Here is an 8,815-nt window from a genome sequence, read left to right as displayed (position 1 = left end):
TGTCAAAGTAAAATCTATATGAATGCCCAAGGTTTTCCAGCAGAATATTGCCCAGAGCATCATGCTGGAGGTCTGACTTGTGAAGATGATATGTTTCTAATCAAACTCTTTTTTGCTTGGATGCCCAGATCATTACTGCCTAATGGGACAACCTTGAAAACGATGTTAGAGAGATTGCAATTTGATGATGATCTGTGTGTACTGTGTATAGACACTTATGCCTGTAATTCCTGCTGGATTATCCCAGGTTTGTGGGACTAGTTCTTGTGCACTACGGGTTGAGGTAGTTGGTTGTATGGTTTTGCATCAAAATCAGCCTGGAGTTAACTGTACAACCTTCTATCTTTCCCTGCGGTGTTACCATCCCGACTGATCCTAACCTTATGTGAACTGTGCTTGTGGTGCCTTGTAAGTGGTAATTTCCAAGTTGTAATAATGTCATTTCCCATCTCGGGACATTGGACATGCGAAGCGGAAAAAAACAAAACGTCATCTCCAAGAAAGCATGTCTTTTGTTTGTGAGGACATGTGAAGCCATAAAAAGTTACTTTAACCTCACTTTTACAGTTATATGGTAAGAGAGTGGCTATTGGTTCTGGTCTACTGTAGTGAACTTCAAACATTCATGCAACATTTTGGACTGAAATTACAGCCCAGGAACAACAGTAGATGATAGTGTGGCTAAGATAAGTGATAACTCTAATGTTGATAATTATCTTCTCAAAACAATGATTAGTATGGTCAGTGTTATAGATTTAACCAATTGTCTGTATGTTAACTGATCTAAAGCCCATACTGCTATAAACTAATTAAAAACTAGAGAAGGGGGACTTGTTTACAGTCTGAGCGGCCATGTTGATTTGACATAACATGTAAACAGCGATGGAATTGGTAGTTGAGAAGACTACCCCAGGTTGACAAGTTGAAATTTCAAGCTGAGGGGCGTTTTTGGTGTTTTGAACCGGCTGCAGGAGGTCGCAAGTTGCAACTTCACCTCGAACGCAGCATGAGTGACATTAGAGACCATTTTCCTAAGCTTTGTGAAGCTTAGAGGGGAAATCTCGGGTCTCTAAACTCTTAGTTTGGTCCAGATTGAGGCTCACTCGATTTCTTGGTGCAGTGGTGTTTACCTTCACAATTCATATAGCCGATCAAGGCAGACAGGGCATGACCAAATGGAGCAGAAACTGCAGCAAGCTGAATACAAGCTAAATTCACACATCTTTACAAGATTTCCAGTGAAAATCAGTGGCAAAGTGTCTGCTTAGCAGAGCCATTTATTTATTATTATTTTGCTTGACATTCTCTTTATTTTTATATGCGTAGTAATTTATCATTATTGAACAGACTGGCTGGATAATTTTGGGTTTAATCCACTGTATTTATGTATGTGAAAGTGAAATTGGCCAATGTAAAGGTCTAACGATGGAATACCGTATAAATGAACTGAGAATTGTTTGTTATTAAATGTTTCATGAATTGAGAAATGCTAGAAATTACTTTATTTTATATAAGTGCAATTTAATCTAAATGGCCAACATTTTAAATCACTCTTAAGTAAACACATGTAGCACAGCACATATTATATACACTCACCCAGGGCCGTAACCACCCTAGACATCCCCCCACAATAATTAGAAATGGCCAAATTGTCGTCCCCCCACCCCACCCCCCATAATTGATATTTTTGATGCTCCCCTGCTGCACTCAATTGTGCACCACTACGTATGTTGCTAGAATGACAAAATGTAAAAATGAATAAAAATATTTCGGCTGGTCTGCCGCGGCAGTCTAGCAGCGCTCAGCAGAGTCAAAATTTTTGAAATTACCAATAAAATCAAAGAGGGCAGAAGCTGTGCGAAGCTTCAGTTTTAACGGTGAAAGCGTGCGAGGTAAAATGTAAGCTAAGTAGCTAAAATTTAATACTTGACAACTGTTTTACGACAGAAACATTAAATAACCGACAGTGATATCCAGGGGTGCAAACATTTACGTGATTTATGTAATGTAATGTGTTATTGTCAATGTGACAAGATAAGAAACATTAACGAAGCTGTTTTCAGTATATTAGGTAGAAGATGAACAATGAATGTGAGCATACTGTGAATGAATGTAATGAACGTGGTAACCTGACTTTCCTGACAGCCTTTCAGGAAATTCACTTATCTAAGAAAATGATTCATAAAATGCAAAGTGGGAGTTATCATCCTCAGACTTAAACTAGAACATGGTCAAACGTGGGATTTGACTCGTGTGTTTTTAGGTTATGGGTAGGACAAAGTCATTTATTAAAATAAAAATATATTATTTGCAAAACTAGTTCTTTAACCCCCAAGTTTCTGCAGCCATTGTATTTTGATGCTAGTCTGTACATCCTTGTCAGATCTGTGCTCAAAATGTTTAAGAGATAATTCACCTAAAAATGAAAATTCTGTTATCATTTATTTCCCCTTCATTCCAAACCCAAATACCGTTACTTTTCATCACATAACAGAAGACACCCCCCCCACACACACAAACTCTTTTTCACTCTATTACAGCTCTATTCCATAAAATAGAAGAAGCTAGTGCTCAAGAGCTTTAAAGGTGCACTATAAAAATTGTACTCCAAGTGGTGATATGAGAGCTTTGTGTCATATGGACTGCTTTTCTGTATAGCCGTGTAAACATTCTTCATAATTCTCCTTTTGTGTTACACTGAAAACAGCATACAGGTTTGGAACAACTTGAAGGTGAGTAAATCATTTTGTGTAAGTCATTTTGTCTGGCTAGCTGTTACAGTCGAGTCGTTTTACAGAGACATTATGACAATAATGAAAAGACAATCAAATTATATAATTTTTTTTCTTTGTGACAGCAGAAATAAAGGTAAGCTGACAGGAACAGGAAGAAGAAAAAAGTTTGCAGTATATATACAGTGGAAGTTTTGTAATTCATATTTGGTCTGCTCTGCGGTTTATAATATATTATTCACTATATGTGCACATAATAAGATGAAAGACTTACCTGGGGTAGAGAGTGAGTACATCTGAAATATAATAAACCATCTAATTTAACTTGTTTTTGTATTGTAGTACACACTGACCTTAGTGTAGTTATTTTGGTCTTATATATAAAGGTCTTGCATTTTATATATATATATATTTGGGCCTTTATTACATAGAGAACTAAGGACCATTACATATGTGTTCCCCCGCCAAACGGTTTGGTTCCCCCCCCAATGTTCAGGATGTGGTTATGGCCTTCCACTCACCGGCCACTTTAATAAGAACAACTGTACATTTGCTCATTCATGCATAGCAGTAACCTACTTACAGTAGAAGCAAGCTGGTTCAAGAGCTCTCTCACCGACAACCAAGCCCTCCTCTCAGCCAAGCCATGCATACTCTCCCATTCACTATTTACTTAAACAGTTTTGTCAAACTGTTATGAAAAGTGCGCTAATGTGCTGTAACGTATATGTGACAAATAAAGGCTTTCACTTTCACTCCTTCAATGATGACCAATTTTGTCCATAGTGATCTGCCTATACATGTCTATAATTACAAAACCATTCACGTGAAAACATGAAGTGAGACAATGGGACAGTGAACAACCAGTCTAATCGTGTTTATTTTACTTTCCAGTGTTAGTGCAAGAGAAGTATCAATGGGTACAAAAACATTTTGTTATGCAGCTACAAGTTGCACAATTATGACATCTATGATTTTAAATAAAGTGTACAGCATATAGAAAGTGGTGTTTTGTGATTTCACTAGGGTTCTGTGAAATTTGCCTGGTTCCAAAACTGCTTAAAAAACCCCCAAAACAAAAAAATGCAGCTTTAAAATAAAATAGTCAAATTAAAGAATTAGTAATTATATCAGTGGAAGATTCCCACAAGGATTCTAAGACAAATATGTGTGTGTGAGAGTGTGTGCGTGTAATGTGTATAGATTTGTAAAATTTGCTGTCAGTTTTTCATAATTATTATTGTCTTGTTTCCTTTGAAGGGAAAAATAGGGGAAACTTTTTTTTGCCCATTGGAACTGAATATCATATCGTTAAAATTAATTGAAATTGCAGGTTCACACAAAAAGCCAGAGTAAGAGAGTTGTGTTTGCTGGAGGGAGGTCTACATTATTCCTTTGTCTGGAATTTTTCACTCAATTGATCTGAGAGCTCAGTGTCTACTGCCAGAGGCCACCAGATTAAACTAAGAGTAGCTGCAGTCAGTAAAAAGTGGTATTGAATTTATCTACCATATTTTATTTGTGTACATTGTGAAAGACTTACGGTAGAAGGCTAGAGAAGGAGAAATATGTTAATTTATCTGATCGTCGTAGGGATTTTGTGTTAGTAAAACATCTTTGCATTTAATGCATTTTGTTGTTTTGTCAGCAACCGTTCATCTGAAATCTTTGGAAATCTGGAATTAAACTGCTGCTGTACAGAACTTCTGAAATGCCATGTAGAGAGTGGAGTATTTATGTTAATAAGCTGGTATGACTGTTAATTAATGGATAAATTTCAGAGTGCATTTTAGTCCCAATCTATCATTCATCATCAGTTCTTGACATTCTTCAGCGTCGGGACTTGCAGCCTGACTGAACGAAAGTGCTAAGCTTAAAACAACACCATGTAACTTCTCTCTTCAGTAGTCCTGATAAAACACCATGTATGTGTTACTAATTTTATTATCGGAATGTAACCTATCATTTATTCTTATAAAATAATGTACTGTCTGTTTTCCTTTTTAATATTTACTTAAGATCCAGGATTCTGTTCATTGTTTCAAGAGAAATATCTCACCAGCTTGAAAAATCCTTCCACCTTTGAGTATGACTCGATGTCCCTGAGACCCTTAACCTGTGGTGTCCCTGCAAGCTCACAGGTGAGGTCCTTGGGAATATAGAGTATACGTTCAGTGCTGTTAATTACACTCCTTCTTTTCTTTTTACATGTTTACCTAAGGTTTATACTGTATTGCCAACAGAACCTTAAGTGTGAAAGAGTGTGTATACTATGTTTGGAAGATGCTGATTATACAGTAATATATAAAACACTAGTATTGGCACCCTTGGAAAATATGAGCAAAGAAGGCTGTATAAAAATTGCCTTTATTGTTTAATCTTTTGATCTTTTGTTCAAAACATTCACGAAAATACTCTCATGGATATCAAACGATTTCAAACACAACACAGGTTTATCAAAAAAAATTATTTGTTAAATATACAGTACTGTGCAAAAGTTTTAGGCACCCTATTATTTTTTAAATCAAACTTTGTTTTAGATTTTTTTATTTTATGACTTCTACATTATCAAGGCTAGTAAAAAACACTTTAGATTCCCAATCATTAGTTTTCCAGCACAATTTTTTAAAAATGTTACAGAAAAATGTTTGTATGTCATTAAAGAAAGTAGTATATTAGGTAAGAGACACTTTTCAGACAAAAAAAACACAATGAAGGCTGCTGGATTTTGCTGCAAAAATAAAAGTGTGACAGTCAAAGTCTCCAGAAGAACCGTGTCTGGTTCTGCAGGATGCTCAATAAAACTTACAGCTCATTTCCTTATAAAACTACACAGATTGTCCCGGAGATGACTATTTTTATTTATATTTTTTTTGTCACACCAAATATGGACTTTGTTTCATTTACTACTGTTTACTACTATTTATGTTTTTTTTCTTAGTGTAGAAACATTTAATTTCATTGCTTTGAAGGCATCTTTGCTCTACAGCATTTATTTCCATGTGCCAAAAACTTTTGCAGCGTACTGTATGTGAAATTGGCATTTTTAATGCTTGTGCTATTTTCTCATAACCACTTCCCATTTTGTGATCCTCAACAACCTTTTGCTGCACATCACAGCTATATTCCTTGGTCTAATCCATTGTTATGAATGACTAAGGGAGTTTGGCATAAACAGGAAGTCATGGTTGAACAATTTCCTGTTCTTAGTCACCTAAGTGTACTAAAAAATATGTAAAATATTAATGGGAATATACGTCAAATATATTTTTCTCATATGAATTCATTGGGGTGCCAATAATTGTTGCACACCTATATTTAACAAAGATTTTTTTTATAAACCTGTGTTGTGTTTGCAATTGTTTGATATCCATGAGAGCAGAGTATTTTTTAGTATTTTTTTTAACAAAAGATCAAAAGGTAAAACAATAAAGACAATTTTTCACAGCCTTCTTTGCTCATATTTATCAAGGGTGCCAATATTAGTGGTGGACAATAATAAATAAACCGAGTGTTGCTATTGATGTATTTATTATACAGTAAGTGGTTATCTGTGTTAAACACTGTTACAAACTGAGGCTTCTAGTAGCGTCATGGTAGACCCTGCTGATGGTGGGGACAGTTCCTGTTGGCTGGCTTTTGTGATATCATCAGTCAGAGTATCCAATCAGAAGTCAGCCCAGGTACATGACCCCTACACACATCTCCTGGACCATCAAGCCTGAAGAATGGATCATTTTTTTGCTTATTAGTTTCATAGAATGAATTAGTGGATTATAACTGGCTACATGGCCAGCTTACTTTATTCCAGTGCAAGAACCAGTGTGTCATGGTAGCGCTGAATGGCGCAGAACTACACTACCCAACAGCCCCAGCACATCACATGACCAAGTCACATGCCTCATTAATTACGCTCACACGTTACTATTTACGTTCCAGTTTATCAGCATCTCATTGTCAAGCTTTTGTTGTTGTCGTCATTTGCTGTCATGTCTGCCAACATGTTATTGCTTATAGTCTGTTTCCTGCCTCGTCTCCATAGTTCATGTTATCGTGTTCACCCTTTTGTTTGATTTATTTATCTGTTTTATTTGTACTTTCGCCAATAAATTACCTGCACTTGCATCCCCCTCCACCACCAATTCCTGACACAGTGTAACAATGATGTAAGAAAGCATGATATACATGTAGCTAAATTACAATGCATTACATACATTAAATATAGAAATGATGCTAATTACATGCTTGTAATTACATACATACAATAGAACAAAATGTAAAATAGTAGGAATCCTTACAGGTCAATACAAAAAAAAATTTTTACTGTTAATGTCAGAGCTTGGACATGTACATGTACTGTGGTACTTTTTTTATACAATAAATATATTTTTCTCTGCATGTCATGAACTTGTGTTTAACCCTCATCCCCTCTGTACTCTACAACAGACGTTTGCCTGACAAATTTTAATCCACTGACAATGCAAGTGCTCCACACCCCATCAAGTAGAGACATTTTATCCATCCACTCAGCTGATTATTGACTGCACCTGTTACCTGTTCAATTCAAATGTAGTTTTGTGCATATACTGTACACCAGCTCACCGCTTATAATCCTTGCAAGGTTTTACCCTTCCCCATATGCATTTTTCACTGATTGCCATTTTCTCTGTTTGCTATTCTTTGTTTGACTTTCTCTGCTCTTTTTTTTCCCTTTTAATTCGTTGCTCTGATTTATTGAACCTACCTGATTTCCGACTGCAAATTTGACTGCTGATTTGGATACTCAATAAAAGGTTATATCACTTACATCTAGCTGCTTTTTGACATTCTGTGTATTGTGGAGAAGAAAATTTAAAACTCACAGATACAATATATGGCCAAATGCCTTCCTCAAACTGTTTGTGACAAAATTTGAAGCACACAGTTATATTGAATATCTTCATATTTGTATGCTGTAGCATTACAGTTTCTCTTCACTAAAACTAAGATTCCCAAACCTGTTCCAGCATGACACAAAGTGCACAAAGCGAGCTCTATGAAGACATGGTGTGTTAAGGTTGGAAAAAGGTGGAAGAACTTGTGTGTCCTGCACAGAGTCTGGAGCCTCCTCAACATCCCAACCTCAACCTCACTAATGCTCTTGTAGCTGAATGAACACAAATCCCCACAGCCACACCCCAAAATCTAGTGGAAAGCCTTCCCTGAAGAAAGAGTGGAGCTTATTATAACAGGAAAGAGAGAATAAATCTGTAATGGGATGTTCATGTACATGTACATATGGGTGTAATGGTCAGGGTGCACATACTTTGGCTATATAGTGTATGTTCCTGAAAGTAGTATGAATCATGCAGTTTTAATCTGTTGAACAATTCTGTGATTTGTCACCAGATGGTTTTCTGCATTAATATTGAGATGCAAGAATGGAGTTGCCTTTGGAAGGAAGGATCTATGAAGCTATTAAGCCAAGCAAATGAGCTAACACAATGGCATGCGAAACATTTAGTGTCACAGCAGCAGTTATCTCTACTGTGCAGTGTTGTCTGTAAAGAAACAACACTCACACACACTGTCCACAGTCCAAAACTGCAAAACAGCTAAATGGAATGTTCAGCTGCAGTCTACAATACTTCGTGAAATAATGCCCAGCATTGAGTATGCCGTGATACAAAAGTCAAAAAGCCTAAAAATTCAAGAAGACTGCACTTAGAGTAAACCTGAAAAACCAATCGACTGGGTAAACTCCATGGAGATTTATGAGTGTGTATGGATCCAAAGCCTCTACATCAAAATATAAAACGTAAACACTACCATATCGCCAGATTTTGGGGAAATCATTCCCAATATAGCATAAAAACATTCCATCTGGCTGTGCTCCTGCACAAGACAAGTACATAGACAGCAAAACATGAATGTAAGTGGAGTGGGAAAAGTTCAAAACATACACAACATCACATGTACTTTGAATCAACCAAATAAAAGATGATATTATTTACAGATACCTCTAGGGTGGACAGAAGAAAGAAGATGACAGCTGGAAACTAAATGTAGTTATGCCCAGGTACAAAGTATACCTTAGACCAGTG

The sequence above is a fragment of the Ictalurus punctatus genome, chromosome 12 (assembly GCF_001660625.3).
Source record: "Ictalurus punctatus breed USDA103 chromosome 12, Coco_2.0, whole genome shotgun sequence".
NCBI classification, from domain to species: domain Eukaryota; kingdom Metazoa; phylum Chordata; class Actinopteri; order Siluriformes; family Ictaluridae; genus Ictalurus; species Ictalurus punctatus.
This window is presented reverse-complemented; position numbering follows the sequence as displayed.